This window comes from Anolis carolinensis, unplaced genomic scaffold, assembly GCF_035594765.1.
Source record: "Anolis carolinensis isolate JA03-04 unplaced genomic scaffold, rAnoCar3.1.pri scaffold_7, whole genome shotgun sequence".
Lineage (NCBI taxonomy): Eukaryota > Metazoa > Chordata > Lepidosauria > Squamata > Dactyloidae > Anolis > Anolis carolinensis.
Window position 1 is genome coordinate 783,368 of NW_026943818.1, and position 16,889 is coordinate 800,256.

General features: G+C 41.6%; 1 protein-coding gene across 5 annotated transcripts in view; it reads right to left on the reverse strand.

Annotated features, from left to right (window-relative positions):
- Nucleotides 1-16,889, reverse strand: part of strbp (spermatid perinuclear RNA binding protein) — a 91,987-nt gene that overhangs the window by 74,518 nt on the left and 580 nt on the right. The window lies entirely within an intron of this gene.

Sequence of the window (16,889 nt, forward strand, 5' to 3'; positions counted from 1 at the left end):
ATTGAATGAGACATCCACAAAAATGACAGCAGATAGACAGGCGGAGAGGGATGCCCGCTGCCGAGAAAATAATTGCTCCATCTGTCGGTAAGGAGACCGAATGACTTAAAGGGACAGGTTTTCCCGGGGAGAGTTTGGAGCCGGGGTTCCCAATGGGGGGAAAAGGGGGCATGGCTTCAAATCCATGCTGTAATAATAATATCATAATAAAACTTTGTTTATATGCCGCACACCGGATGGAGAGGCTCACAAGCAGATTTCTCTGCATCCAGATCTGTTCCGTACACATCGTGGGCGCTCCCACTCAATCCTGTCCTTCAAACAGGCTCCTTCGTGAGCATCAGAGATGTTATCCTGTGATAACATCCTGTGCTACTTATGAGCAGTGCTGCCTCGGCGCATCAGAGCAGACCCGGGAGCATATCTTTGCCTCCAGCAAAGCAGTAAAGGTTTTCCCCTGATGTTAACTCCAGTCCCGTCCGACTCTAGGATTGGTGCTCATCTCCATTTCTAAGCCCAAGAGCCGGCATTGTCCGTAGACACCTCCAAGTTCATGTGGCCATAGGCATGACTGTATGGAACGCCGCTACCTTCCCTACTGATCTACTCACATTCCCATGTCCATAAACACCTCCAAGGTCATGTGGCCATAGGCATGACTGTATGGAACGCCGTTACCTTCCCACCGGAGCAGTACCTATTGATCTACTCACATTCCCATGTCCGTAGACACCTCCAAAGTTATGTGGCCATAGGCATGACTGTATGGAACACATTATCTTCCCACCGGAGCGATACCTATTGATCTACTCACATTCCCATGTCCACAGACACCTCCAAGGTCATGTGGCCATAGGCATGACTGCATGGAGCGCCGTTACCTTCCCATCGGAGCAGTACCTATTGATCTACTCACATTCCCATGTCCGTAGACACCTCCAAGGTCATGTGGCCATAGGCATGACTGTATAGAACGCCGTTACCTTCCCACTGGAGCGGTACCTATTTTTTTTTAAAATATGTTTTTATTGTAAATATCAGTAGAACAACAACAAAATCCATCAACATACCTGTCCAATCACATATTCTCGGTAACATTACACTTGCTAGTTCCACTTTTATCTCCCATTTATGTCAAGTAGTTTTTCACCCCTCACCCCTCCCTCTGGGAACAGTACTTTCTTTCATTCAGATATTATTTAAATTGATCAATCGTAAGTAGAGAATGATTCAATTCTTTATATTTTCTTTGTCCTTTGACTTTATCTATCAAACTTCCCCATTTCAGATCCCAATTCTTTTTGATTCGGCCTGATATATATTTAGTTCTCCTTTCAAGGATATAATCCTGAAGCATAAACGGAGCGGTACCTATTGATCTACTCACATTCCCATGTCCGTAGACACCTCCAAGGTCATGTGGCCATAGGCATGACTGTATGGAACGCCGTTACCTTCCCACCAGAGCGGTACCTATTGATCTACTCACATTCCCATGTCCGTAGACACCTCCAAGGTCATGTGGCCACTGGCATGACTGCATGGAGTGCCTTTATCTTCCCACCTGAGCAGTATCTATTGATCTACTCACATTAGCATGCTTTCAAACTGCTAGGTTGGCAGAAGCTGGGGCTAACACCGGGCACTCACCCCGCTTCCCGGATTTGAACCACAAGTTCAGCAGCTCAGCGCTTTAACACGATGCGCCACATTTATTTATACCACAAGTCCACAAGTTCAGCAGCTCAGTGCTTTAACACGATGCGCCACATTTATTTATACCCCGCCCAAAGGAAGCCAGAGATGGCTCGCCATTCAACCTATGGGTTCCTCCTGCCCTATAGATTCATTCAACTTACTGACCACAAACAAAGCCCTTTCTTACGTTCGACCGGACCTGCCCAACATCCCTTTTTTTTGCCCCAAAAGAAAGGAAAGACAATGAAGAAACAAATGAAAGATTGACGGAGTGGCCAAACACCCTCTTTAAACCCACTAAGTTCTAAATGGGAGGTATCCAATGTCAAACCGTAAACAAAATATCCTTCCTAAATATACCCAAGCTTCTATTTCAAGACATTTACTTCTGCGTTTATAGTTTAAGGTGCTTCTTCTCCTGAGTTCACAACCAAGTATCCTTTTTTTTTTCTCGTCGGCACCCAAAAATATTAAGGGGTTCTTAGAAATTTGCCTTTTGAGAACCCCAATTTCGACCCATGACTTGCAGAACATTTCCATTTTTGAATAGTCGGGAAGCAGCTTCTTCTAAGCCATCAAATGCACTAATTATTTTTTCCCCTTCCTTCCTTCCCCTTTTCCAAATCTGGCAGAGCGCTCGCAAAATGAAGATATTTGCTTTGCAACAGATGGAAGCCTTCAGAAAAAGAACAAAAAACAAGAGGAAAAAATAACCTCTCTCTCATTCTGTTTTTGAAGAGGATCTCTCGCAATTTTGGGATGATGCGTCCGGATGGGACCCTCTCATCTGCATTCAATGCCATTAGACATACGACACACACAGACAGGGACATAGAGGCAATTTAATATTTCCAACTTTCGGCTTCATGAGGGTGTACTCACATATACACATGCATGTTCACATGTGCACCCCAAGACCACGAATGTGGGTGGTTCTACCCATGTGTAAAGCAGCAGCAACGGAATCCAGGGGTGAAGGATCTCCAGATATGAGCCAAACAAAGGGCGAGAAAGTCAATGTGTTGTCGAAGGCTTTCATGGCCAGAATCACAGGGTTGCTGTGTGTTTTCTGGGCTGTATGGCCATGTTCCAGAAGTATTCTCCCCTGACATTTCACCCACATTTATGGCAGGAATATGAGTAATAATAATAATAACTTTATTTTTATACCCCGCCCCATCTCCCCGAAGGGACTCGGGGCGGTTTACATGGGGCCAGGCCCGATAAAACAAACAAATAACAGTAACAAAGCAATAAAACAATTATCCCAGTAAAAAACATCAACATCAATAAAAACAATCATTAAAATCAACACGCAGGATACAGTGTTAAAAACAGGAGACTAATTCGTAGATCCCAGGCGAAATGCAGAGTGTTACGAAATGGGAAAAGGAAATCTCAAGTTGAATGGAAAATAAAGTGCGGTATAAAATGGCAAGACAACAACAATGGGATTATTATGGAATGGACAGATAGATCAATCCAGCAACAACTAAACATCGAAGGCCTTTTGAAAGAGTACCTCCTTCAGAGCCGGAAATGAAAGGAGAAGCCTTTGCCTCACAACATCTGAGGGTGCCTGCCATAGATGTGGGTGAAACGTCAGGAGGGAATACTTCTGGAACATAGCCATATAGCCCAGAAAATACACAACAACCCAAAGGGAGAGAGGTCAGAAGAAAGAGATGATGAAAGCTCCAACCATACCGGCTTTGCTACCTTCTTTGCAGATGAGAAGGCGATCTGGGTGGTCAGGTTTCAAGTGCAAATGCAGAGCAAGGGAAAGTGCGGGAGAGAAAACGAGGCCAACCCACTGAAGTATCATCCATAACTGACTGGTTTGTGCTGCCCAAGACGAACCTGCAAAGCTGAAGCTCCGTTCCAAGGCGTCTAAGGCAGGTGAGCTCACTTGCACTCGCTTGGCAAAGCTACCTTTCTGCCAGCACCGCAAAGTGATGCAGGTGCGCCCAGCTCCCCTGCAAAATCCTCCTACAGGAAGACAGGAAAGAGAATCGGTGGCAAAATAGCACAATTTATTTCGAGCGCCACCCTCACGGCACACGGAGCAGCATCGAACGCTCGACTCCCACCCCGGAGCCATTTCAGCAGCATCATATTGCAAAAGGGCACCGAAAAGGGAGGGAAGAAAAACCCTCTCCGGACTCAAAATGCCAACTTCTGTGCATGGCTTGTGGCAGGATGCTGTGTCCGCTGCCAAGATGGAGCTGCTCCAGGTGTATTTACAAAGCCTGATGATCCCTAGCGGAGGGGTTCTCTCTCCTAAATCAACAAGGCAAATGATGGAAACAGACCAAAGTTATGGAGAGGAAGAGGGACCCAAACCAACATTTCAGCCAACATTTCAGAGATGACTTTAACAACTCTCCTGTGCAGCCGTGTAAAAGACAGCTACTCTCCATTGTATGGATGTCTGTGCAATGGACGCGTGGCAACTACAAACTCCCAGAATGATTTTGCAGGCGAGGAAATCATATAACCATAGTTTTTAGGTAGCAGCAACACACCTTGGAAGGGCTATAATATTAAACAGACATGCAATAAAGTAATTTCCACAGGCGTAGTGCAGAAACTTGCAGCAGCTTAAACACCAACTTATCGTCAGACAAATGGGTTCGCATGGGTGAGAGTCCACTTGAGAGGGGAAATATTATCAATGGGTTCACATGGGTGAATGGGTGAGAGTCCGCTTGTCAAGAGAAATGTTATTCCAAGTTTCAAGCAAACCTTCTTTGTGTGTGTGTGTCTCACGCAGGTTCACCCTTCAGTGTCCTCAAACGCACTCTGCACAATCTAAATGATCTTTCGCCATCATCAGATGCAAAGTAAACAGAAAGAAAAAAGTCTTAACCAGTTTAAGAACTCTGCCTGAAACACATACAGTAGAGTCTCACTTATCCAACGTAAACGGGCCGGCAGAACGTTGGATAAGTGAATATGTTGGATAATATGGAGAGATTAAGAAAAAGCCTATTAAACATCAAATTAGGTTATGATTTTACAAATTAAGCACCAAAACATCATGTTATACAACAAATTTGATAGAAAAAGTTGTTCAATACGCAGTAAGGTTGTAATTACTGTATTTACTAATTTAGCACCAAAATATCACAATATATTGAAAACATTGATTACAAAAATGCCTTGGATAATCCAGAACCTTGGATAAGCAAGTCTTGGATAAGTGAGACTCTACTGTAATAATAATAAAACTTTATATTCTGCCACCATCTTCCAGAGGACTCAAGGCGGCTCACAAAACACTCAAAGTGTGACACAAAATACAACTAGTGCAAAACAAAACATAGGCAATAAACAGTCAACACAACGTCATAAATTCACAATTCTTCTCTGGTAAAAACAATAACATACAGCAATTGCTGTAGATAAAACAGAGTCCAAATGTTGCACTCAGCTGCGGAAACCTACTGTCACACTCTCTCAGCCTCAGAGGAGGGCAGTGGATAAGCTCTGCTGAAGAAATCTCAGCAAGAAAATCAAATTAGAGTGCGTCAGGAACAACCTGAAAACACACAACAATTTTAACCCATGCATAGTTTAGTAATTCTAAGTCTCCAAATGACCCCCCAGAGCTGGCTATTTCCATTTAATAAAGCACAGTGAGGCAGATGTGTGCAGTGGGGAGTTCGAGTTGCCTTGCGCCACCTGATTCAGGGCATACAGGTGAGTCGGACGCCTTTGTCTCTTATTGCAACCCAGATCCTAGAAAGTAACAATCACTTTATTTGCCTTTTATTGCTCCCGAAGCCTCCAGCAGCAGCATTTTCCTTCTAAAGCAATGTGCAGGGCCTTGCTTTAGTGCACATGTGTGGAAAGAGAAGGACACTCTCGGTCTTTTCCTCCCCTCAAATCTAGAAGTAAGCCTATGGACACTTCCACACCAAACTGGTTTTTAAAATCCCACATTTCCAATAAGGTTTAGCAGGCAGAAAGTGTAATGGCGCTAAAATTAGACGTGTCAAAATGCTCCTCCCTCCCCTATTCTTGATTTAGGTTGTCAGGTTTGCAAGAAAACAGCAGGAAAATAAAAGTTGAACATAAAAATTGCCTGCAGCGCATTCACATCCTTCCCCATCATACCAGTAGCCTAGTTTTGGGGGAAATAGCCTGTCAATTGTCAGTAAAACCCTGACATCTGTGAGCAAGGCTTCTGGGTAAGGCCAATCGCTCTTTCCTCAGAAGGCTCGACGATGTGGCCTGTGCTTTGCATGCGGAAGGTCCCCGCACAGTGACGGAAAAGGTTGGCTCCCAGACATTCGTTTCCATCGCTCACTAATTCCAAAGTGGTGTACAATCTGTTAAGGACATGAAATCCTTTCTAATGTAACAAGGCGAGGCAATAAAACCACGGCTGAAGAAGCAGAACATAAATGGGCAGCAGAGGGTAAAATATGGCAGTACGGGAAAGCAACACAGAGGTACGGAAATGCTAAAGGTAAGGAAGAGAGCACAGGTAAAAATGCAAAGGGAGAAAAACAACCCAAAAGGTACAGAAAAGCACAGGGACAAAAACACCTGAAAGGTATGGAAAAGCGCAAAGATAAACAATGCACAGGGACAAAAACACCTGAAAGGTATGAAAAAGCGCAAAGGTAAACAATGCACAGGTATGCAAGCACTAAAGGCATGGAAAAGTTCAAAGGTATGTATGGTGCATCTAGATAGTTTTACAGTAAGGCTCTGTACTCTTCCTGAATATAGAGCGGCTACAGATCAATAACCCTAGCTTATGAATCCGTAACAGTGATATTAATTGCCAGGCATGGATTTGTCGGAAAGCCTTTGGGACTTAAAACCCAAATCTGCACATGTAGACATTTCTAAACAGAACTGGTGTTAAATTCACTTGCATTAACTCATCACATAGTTTGTTCACATTTATTTTTACAGTTATGAAAACAGTTTATATTGTTGTATACCACACTAAGGTCCTTGGATATAAAGTGCAATACAGATGCAGGGAAGCCAGCACGGTATATTTCTTTGAATGCTGGACCCTAGGACAGGTCTGCCCTAGGCTCGTCATAATAATAATAATAATAATAATAATAATAATAATAATAATAATAATAATAATAATGATTTTGTGATATGAAATACAGCAGATATATCTCATTTGCTGTGTCATACTCTGTCTTGGTGTCAATAATCTATATATATAAAAGAGTGATGGCATCATGGCGACCCACAAAACAACAAAACTACAGGCCCCCCAACCTCGAAATTTGACAACACAACCCATCATCCACGCCTCTAGGTTGATACAACAAAAAGAAAAGAAAAATAAAGTCCTAATTATAGAGAGGGGAATAATTGATTTTATCCAATTGCTGCCAGTTAGAAGGCTAAGCTTCTCCAACTTGGTCTCCTAGCAACCCAATAAAAAATAATAAAAAACACTAAAAAATTAATACAATAAAATACTATAATAACAGAAAATAACTAAAAATAATACAAGAAAATAATAAAATATAATAAATAAAAATATAACTTACAATAAAATTAATAAAAAATGCAAATAAAGTCAAATAAAAATTACACAACAATTTTTAACCAATACCACCACCACTTTCCCACAGCAACGCGTGTCCGGGCACAGCTAGTAGTAATAATAATAATAATAATAATAATAATAATAATAATAATAATAATATCTTTATTTATATCCCGCTCCATCTCCTTGAGAGGACTCAGGGCGATTTCCAACATGAACATAAAAAACATTCAATTGTCAAAAAAACACCATATAACAAAGTTAAGCATAGTAAACATAATAAACAACATCATTATTTATTTATTTATTTGTTACATTTATATCCCGCCCTTCTCACCCCGAAGGGGACTCAGGGCGGTTTAGACAGAACCAAAACAGAAGACAGAACCAAAACAATTCTACTAATGGGAATTGCAGTCCATCCAAAGAACAATGGTAACTTGGTTTGAAAACAATGGGAACCTGGTTTCAGAGGTTGTGAGGATGCCTGCCATAGAAGTGGGCGAAACATCAGGAGAGAATACTTCTGGAACATGGCCATACGGCCCAGAAAACACACAACAACTCTATCTCAGCTAATATCTCCTTAGGATATCCTCCTGGTCCTTTTTAGAAGAATGGTTCCACACCTGCCAGGTGCTACGATGTCTCCAAAGTTAGAAAAATAAATCTATGGTTGAAAACATACAATATACAACACTTCTGTCCATCCCTGAAGCACACAAGAGGCCCCAGAGACCACTTCAGCAAGGCAGGAGTGCCCACTTTCTCCCACTCCATCTCTCCCGAGCCAACACCAGCAATTAACGGACTGTGATTGTGCCGTTTGGCAGCAAAGAATGGCCAAAAGCGAGGCTCCACGTCAGAGCCCTCGTCGGCGTCTGCCAATAAACACAACGGAGACAAGCACCCATTTTAATACAGTCACTTGGCCAAGCTGGCCTGCGAGGACCACCTATAAATCCAGGCGCTCGTTGGGAAATGCTCGTCCCACAGTAATTTATGACAGTCCTGTAAACAGGATTTGTTTGTTTTTTTGCACAGGAAAGGAAACAGGGCCAAATAGGACAACGACACTTGGAGAATTCGACACTTTGAACATCAATTATCCATCACATTTACAGCAATCCAGCAAAGTAGGCAATAAATATTACCATAGGTAATGGGAGAGCACTGAGCTGCAGGTCTGAATCCGGGGAGTGGAGGGAGCTCCCGCTGTTAGCCTCAGCTTCTGCCAACCTAGCAGTTCGAAAACATGCAAATGTGAGTAGATCAATAGGTACCACACTGCTCTCTATGCAGTCATGCCAATGGCCACATGACCTTGGAAATGTCTACAGACATGGGAATGTGAGTAGATCAATAGGTACTGCTCTGGCGGGAAGGTAACGGCACTCCATGCAGTCATGCTCGTAGCCACACAACCTAGGAGGTGTCTACGGACATGGGAATGTGAGTAGATCAATAGGTACCACTCTGGCGGGAAGGTAACGACACTCCATGCACTCATGCTTGTAGCCACACGATCTAGGTGTCTACGAACATGGGAATGAGAGTAGATCAATAGGTACCGCTCCGGTGGGAAGGTAACGGCTCTGCATTATTATTATTGCACCTAACCCATTAGCATTATGGAGAATCAAACCAAAACGAAGTCTATACTGTCTCGGTTGTCACTCAGGATAAAAAGGACCGCGGTAGATGCTGCTGATTCTGTACATCCATCAACAAGTGGGCTACGGAATCAAAATACAAATGAACAGTCACAGAAGCAGCAGAAATATACAATGCTAGAAAACCGCACAATTATTATTATTATTATTATCTGCATTTCTATACCACTTTTCTAACCCCTGGGGGGACTCAAAGCGGTTTACAACATAATAAATGGCAAAATTCAATGCCTGCATGGCCACACGACCTAGGAGGTGTCTACGAACATGGGAATGTGAGATCAATATGTACTGCTCCGGCGGGAAGGAAACGGTGCTCCATGCAGTCATGCCAGTGCCACATGACCTTGGAGGTGTCTACGGACATAGGAATGTGAGTAGATCAATAGGTACTGTTGTTTTTAAGGGAGATGGAGGCGGGATATAAGAAATATATTATTATTATTATTTTATTTTATTATGACACAGCAAACAAGATAGACATGCTGGATTTTATATCACAAAATCACAAGTCGAACACTTCCCAAGTGTATGTATGTATTTTCGGATGATGCGCACAGATCCCAGTAGGGTGGCATTTTGCAGTGGGGAGATTGTAATTTTGTCAATGTCTATTGTTTCCAAATGCCGTCTGAGATCTTTTGGCACGGCACTCAATGTGCCCATCACCACCGGGACCACCTGCACTGGTTTCTGCCAGAGTCTTTGAAGTTCAATCTTGAGGTCCTGATAGTGGCTGAGTTTTTCCTGTTGTTTTTCGTCAAGGCGACTGTCACCTGGGATGGCGACATCAATGATCCAACCCTTTTTCTTTTCCACAACTGTGATGTCTGGTGTGTTGTGTTCCAGAACTTTGTCAGTCTGGATTTGGAAGTCCCACAGTATCTTTGTGTGCTCATTTTCCAAGACTTTTGCAGGTTTGTGATCCCACCAGTTCTTTGCTGCTGGGAGGTGGTCCTTGAGGCATAAGTTCCAATGACTCATTTGGGCCACATAGTTGTGCCTCTGTTTGTAGTCTGTCTGTGCGATTTTCTTACAGCAGCTGAGGAGATGATCAATGGTTTCGTTGGTTTCCTTGCACAGTCTGCATTTTGGGTCATCGGCTGATTTTTCGATCTTGGCCTTAATTGCCTTTGTCCTGATAGCTTGCTCCTGGGCTGCAAGGATCAGGCCTTCTGTCTCCTTCTTCCGGGTCCCATTCGTGAGCCAGAGCCAGGTCTTCTCCTTATCAGCTTTTCCTTCAATTTTGTCAAGGAACTATATTATTATTACTATTATTATTATTATTATTATTATTATTATTATTATTATTTGCAGGTGAGCGGGAGCAGACAGGTGCCAGGCCTCCTAATCTCCTGTGTGCAAGCAAGGATCCTTCTGCGCCAGGCCCAGACTCGGAGAGGAGGGGCTGGGAAATGCCTATGGGGAAAGTGCCTCCCGTAAGCCCTGCTAAGTACCTTACCAGATGCCCGGCCGCGGCTCAGCGGCATCTCAAGTGCCTTCCCCTTTGGCCCGAGCTGCCAAGTTCAGCAACGGGGGCTTTTTCTCTCTCCCTCCCAGCTTCTTTGCTTCCTTCTCTCTTTCCCACCTCCAGCCTCCAAAGTACAGTTGGTTCCTGCAGCCTTGTGGAAAAACGTGTGGGTGCCTTCAGAGGTGGCGGGGAAAGTGCTATTTCTATAAAAAGGCCTTTTTTCCCCCTTCCCTTTCTTCAAATCTTGCATAAGGTTGCAGGAAAGGAAGCAGGAGGAGGACAACGACGAAAGGCCTGACACCCACCGGGGCAGAGTGAATGTCACCTCCCGGCGAGGAAGGGATCAAGGTCTTCCGAGCAGGGCACCAAGTGACGGCTTACATCAACAGCAAGGGTTTGGACAAAAAAAGCAATATACAGTACAGCAAAAGGGAAGGGACTCGGCTGCCATTAGAAAATAAAAATTCTCCTCCACGTACGGCTATTCAGACCTGTTCCACACTAGTATTTTAAGCAAGTGTAAATCCACACCCACCTCTTTGCCTGTCAGCATTTCAGGCATTTAATGCCCTTATTGGAGCATCCAAGGAGATCTGCGGTCTTTATTTAGCAACCTGCAGAACACCGCACTTCCGCAACCACTAATGCCATCCCAGAAAGGATGCAAAGTTGCTCTGCCATTGCACCTATTTACTGAATTTCTATGCCACCTTTCTCCTGGAATGGGACCCAAAGCAAAAAGTGGATGGATGGATATTTTTTTCCAATGCAGGATATTCGCATTCGGTTAGGGGTTGAGGAAGGACATGCGCACAGGCTGTTCCTCCGGCCAATCCGACAGATATGAGATTGAGCAAAGATGTGTAGCAAAATGTGCTTTGCTACACATTTGGATGTGCATTCATTTATTCACTTGTGTAAGTGCCATTCACAAGCACAAGGGCCGGGCTGACCGAGAGGTAATGAGTTCGAAGCCAGCCTGGGTTGGAGTGAGCTCCCAACCATTAATAGCCTAGCTCGCTGTTGACCTATGCAGCCCGAAAGACAGTTGCATCCGTCGAGAAGGAAATTTAGGTACCGCTTTTGAAGCCCAGCTCGGGTTGAGCTCCCAACTGATCAATAGCCTAGCTTGCGGCCCACCTAAGCAGCTCAAAAAACAGTTGCATCTGTTGAGTAGAAAATTCTAGGTACCGCTTTATGCGGGGAGGCTAATTTAACTAATTTACAACACCATTGTTGTTTTGAACACACATTATTGGTTTGACAATCCACACTGTCTTTATGGACTTCGGGGCATTATAAGTGGTGATCCCCGGTTTTATCTTTGCAGCAGCATTTGCAAAGTGGATTTGGTCTACCCAACCAGTGCAAACTCACGATTTTTTCATGAAAATATTGTGGTGAATTGAACCTTGGACTTCCCTGCCTGAGTTTGATGTCTGTAAGACATTTCACACAAACTTTATGCTCGCCTGTAGTGTTGACAAGGTGGAGAGAAGTGAATAAAAATAACCAATGTGAAATTGATTTCCTTTTTGGGGAAAAAAAGACATATTTCCTCCTGCAAAGTAAGAGAAAATTGCCAAGAGCCGTGCAATCAAGATTGCTGTGAATAACATTTAGAGACTCGCATAGACGTGGCTCCTTGCACCACCTGGTGCCTTTCCAGGTGAGAGGCATGTCCCTTTAAGAGGGATCCAAAGGACAAGATGGAGTGCCTTTATTTTGGTATGGATGGAGTGGCGGATAGAGAGAGAGAGAAAGACAGCTGCTCATTAGGAGGAAAGGTAGAGCTGCACGACTTGGACAGAATAGTTTTCTCTTTGCAAACTATATTTTTTTGCAAAGGAAGGTCTCACTCCACATCGCTGTGCTCCATCTGTTTACTTTCTGTGAAGTGGGTGATCCTGGAACAGGGAACTGAGCTCAAAAGAATTTCGTGCTTTCTCCCTTGGCCTAATAAAAGGCATTAGCCCAACGTGGACTTTGGAACTTGGATTCAAAAACAGTGGTTTTTGCGTCTGGCAGCTCCGAGCTCACCTTTGCCTTGTTGTTCTGGGCCTCGGAAGAATTCCTTTTCTCCCAGTCTCATCACAGTTAGCCATATTGTGAGGCTCCCTAACATTCTTGCTGGGCCACAAGTATGAAGATGTAGAACAGTGGTGCTCAACATGAGGGTCCCCAGATGTTTGGCTGGGGTTTCTGGGAGTTGTAGGCCAAAATACCTGGGGACTCACAGGTTGAGAACCACTGATGTACTAGTCAAAAAGGATACCGAGGATCAGCACTGTTGAGCCCTGGATCCAGTCCACTTTATCCATCTCATGCATCTGCAAAATACCTTTTCCTTCCAAAATAGCTGTCGCAAATCCAGATGTCAGGGATTACATGCTCCCAAGTCGGAGGCCAAGACATAATTGGAAAATTCTATATTAATTTGAGAACCTGATCCTCAGTGATATGGAGGAATGGTCGGAACAAAAATATTTGGCTGGGGATGTTAGGATCTGTAGCATTATCGGGGAATATTATTATTATTAATAATAATAACTTTATATTCCACCACCATCTCCCAGGGGGACTTGGGGCAGCTCACAAAACAAGGTGTGACACAAAATACAAAATACAACAAGTGCAAAACAAAACAAAGGCAACAAACAGTCAAACAACATCATAAACTATTTCAAAAATTGTGCTACACTTATACTTATATAAACAAAAACAAATGGAAATCTGACTTTTTCTGCAGTAACGAGCGTCCAGATAACCTTTCTAGATTACATTGTCAACATCAGACACGTTCATCACCCCAAAATTAGCAAAATTCTAGGATACACGTCAGAATTCACGCACCACCCGACGCTTGATTGTCTGCAAGTCCCAGCCGGAATTGCCCATGCTGAGCAATGCTGGGAGTTGTAGTTCAAAAACACCTGGTTCCCATCTTTTTTCTAGAAAGAAAGTTTTGTGTTTTGATTATTTAGCTAGAACTAGAGAAAGTGTTGACAAATTAACTCAGCCAGAGAGCTAAATATTAAGCGCAATTCAACTTCGTCAGACGTTTTTCGTAAGTCAAAGACAATTGTGGCTTGGGAGTTGCAGTTCGAAAACACCTGGTTCTCATCCTTTTTCTAGAAAGACAGTTTTGTGTTTTGTTTATTTAGCTAGAACTAGAGAAAGTGTTGACAAATCAACCCAGCCAGAGAGCTAAATATTAAGCGCAATTCAACTTCGTCAGATGTTTTTCGTAAGTCAAAAGACAATTGTGACTTGGGAGTTGTAGTTCGAAAACACCTGGTTCCCATCCTTTTTCTAGAATGACAGTTTTCTGTTTCTATTATTTAGCTAGAACTAGCGAAAGTGTTGACAAATTAACTAGCGAAAGTGTTGACAAATATTAAGCAGAATTCAACTTTCGTCAGGCGTTTTTCGTAAATCAAGACAATTAAGTTCTTTTTGGTCGTTAGACAGAGGCACTGCCTTAAAAAAGTCAGGGAAAGGTCACAAATTTCCCATCTCTTTCACTATATGCTGGAAATAATATATAAGACATTTTCCATCCATGTTTCTGCTCTTCCCTGTCCACAACGTCAACTTAGAAATCTTGAGTGTAATGATTAACAACAACGCGAGGACAGCAAACCCAGAAAGAGAAGCGAAGCAAAACCAAAGCATGAACATTTGCAATTTAGGACTGCATAAAGCCCTGCCACCAAATTTGGAGTTGCTGCTCATTGCACAGCAGAGCACACCACTGGGAAGTGCCGAAGCTTCATTTTTGGGGAAATCAGGTCAGCCGGAGAGACAATATGATGCGCCATGCCGGCTGCACAGAAGCTGAATTCCGATAGCTTTTGAAGGTAACCAGATATCTTTCGGGAAGAGAGAGCGCCATTCTTTCTGCCCTTCATTATTATCCTAACAACGTGACAAATGCACATCCTCACCAAGAGGCACACCTGAACCCAGCTGTGTGCAAAGAATCGGGCAATTCGCTGTCATCGCAGCTGGAAGTTGTTGTCGCTGCTTCACAAAGACAGACCCAACCTTGTCCTTCAACAGCAAAAGCTTGCACATATGCGCGAGGACAGCCATCCCTGCACAAAACTGCCCTAATAGAACCACAACCACCCTAGAAAACAACATATACAAGCCCAGGTTAATCAAAACCTTAAGGTCACCTCGGTACAAGCAGATTTCTAAAATACACCGAATTTCAACGCTAAACGAATTTAAATGCAGTTCCATACCCACTGCTTGAAAGAGATAAAATAACGGTAGTTATGTTGACGTACTAGAAGAAACACAAAGCGATCAGTAGCCCAACTTTAGCAATCGACTCTTACTTTAAACGATGGGCCAGTGGAGAGATGGCTTTGCACTAGCTTGGTTTGAGAACTCACACACTGCACCATTTATTGATGATGCAAGTGATCCATGTGAAAATCGGGAGTTCAAGGGCATCCTTCTATTCGGGAGAGATCGAGCGGGGTATAAATAAATATTATAATAATTGTATATTTTAAATTGCATGCTGATGCTTTTATGTCAAGCCGCTTTGAGCCCCCTTTGGGGAGACAAAACAAGGTGTAAATATAATAATAATAATAGTCTCCTGGAGTCTCCTTTGGGAGAGATAAAGCAGGGTATAAATATAATAATAATAATAATAATAATAATAATAATAATAATAATAATAATAATAGTCTCCTGGAGTCTCCTTTGGGAGAGATAAAGCAGGGTATAAATATAATAATAATAATTGTATCCTGAAGTCTCCTTCCGGGAAGATAAAGCGGGGTATAAATAAATACAATAATAATAATAATAATAATAATAATAATAACTGTATATTTTAAGTTACATGGTAATGCTTTTATGTCCAATTGCTTTGAGCCTCCTTCTGGAATATAAATAAATATAATAATAATGTCTCTTGGAGTCTCCTTCGGGAGAGATAAAGCGGGGTATAAATAAATATAATAATAAATATAATAACAACATCAACAACTATATTTTAAATTGCATGCTGATGCTTTTATGTCAAGCGGCTTTGAGTGCCCTTTGGGGACATAAAGCGGGGTATAAATAAATATGATAATAATAATAATAATAATAGTCTCTTGGGAGTCTCCTTTGGGAGAGCGAAGGCGGGGTATAAAAATACAATAATAGTAATAATAATAATTGTCTCTTGGGAGTCCTTCAGGAGAGATAAAGCAGGGTAAAAATAAATATAATAATAATAATAATAATAGTCTCCTGGAGTCTCCTTTAGGGGAGATAAAGTGGGGCATAAATATAATAATAATAATAATAAATTTTAAATGGCATGCTGATGCTTTTATGTCAAGTTGCTTTGAGTCCCTTTTCGGAGAGATAAAGTGGCATATAAATAAACATAATAAATATAATAAATATAATAATAATAATAATAATAATAATATCATCTACTGGAGTCTCCTTCAGGGGAGATAAAGTGGGGTATAAATAAATAAATAAATATAATAATAATAATAATCTCTTCGAGTCTCCTTTGGGAGAGATAAATCGGGTTATAAATATAATAATAATAATAAATATATCTTGGAGTCTCCTTTAAGAGATAAAGTGGGGTACAAATATAATAATATAATAATAATACTCTCTTGGGAGTCTCCTTTGGGAGATATAAAGTGGGGTATATAAATAAATAAATATAATAATAATGGTCTCTGGAGTCTCCTTCAGGGAAGATAAAGTGGGGTTTAAATATAATAATAATAATAATAATAATAATAATAATAATGGTCTCTGGAGTCTCCTTCAGGGGAGATAAAGTGGGGTATAAATATAATAATAATAATAGTCTCTGGAGTCTCCTTCAGGGGACATAAAGTGGGGTCTAAATAAATAAATAAATAAATAAAGGTCTCTGGAGTCTCCTTCAGGAGAGATAAAGTGGGGTATAAATAAATAAATATAATAATAATAATAATAATAATGGTCTCTGGAGTCTCCTTCAGGAGAGATAAAGTGGGGTACAAATATAATATTAATAATAATAAATGTATCTTGGAGTGTCCTTTGGGCGAGATAAAGTGGGGTACAAATATAATAATAAATATAATAATAATAATCTCTTGGGAGTCTCGTTTGGGAGATATAAATAAATATAATAATAATAATAATAATAATAATAATAATAATAACGGTCTCTGGAGTCTCCTTCAGGAGAGATAAAGTGGGGTATAAATAAATAAATAAACAAATATAATAATAATAATGGTCTCTGGAGTCTCCTTCAGGAGAGGTAAAGTGGGATATAAATAATAATAATAATAATAGTCTCTGGAGTCTCCTTCAGGAGAGATAAAGTGGGGTATAAATAAATAAATAAATATAATAATAATAATGGTCTCTGGAGTCTCCTTCAGGAGAGGTAAAGTGGGATATAAATAATAATAATAATAATAATAGTCTCTGGAGTCTCCTTCAGGAGAGATAAAGTGGGGTATAAATAAATAAATAAATA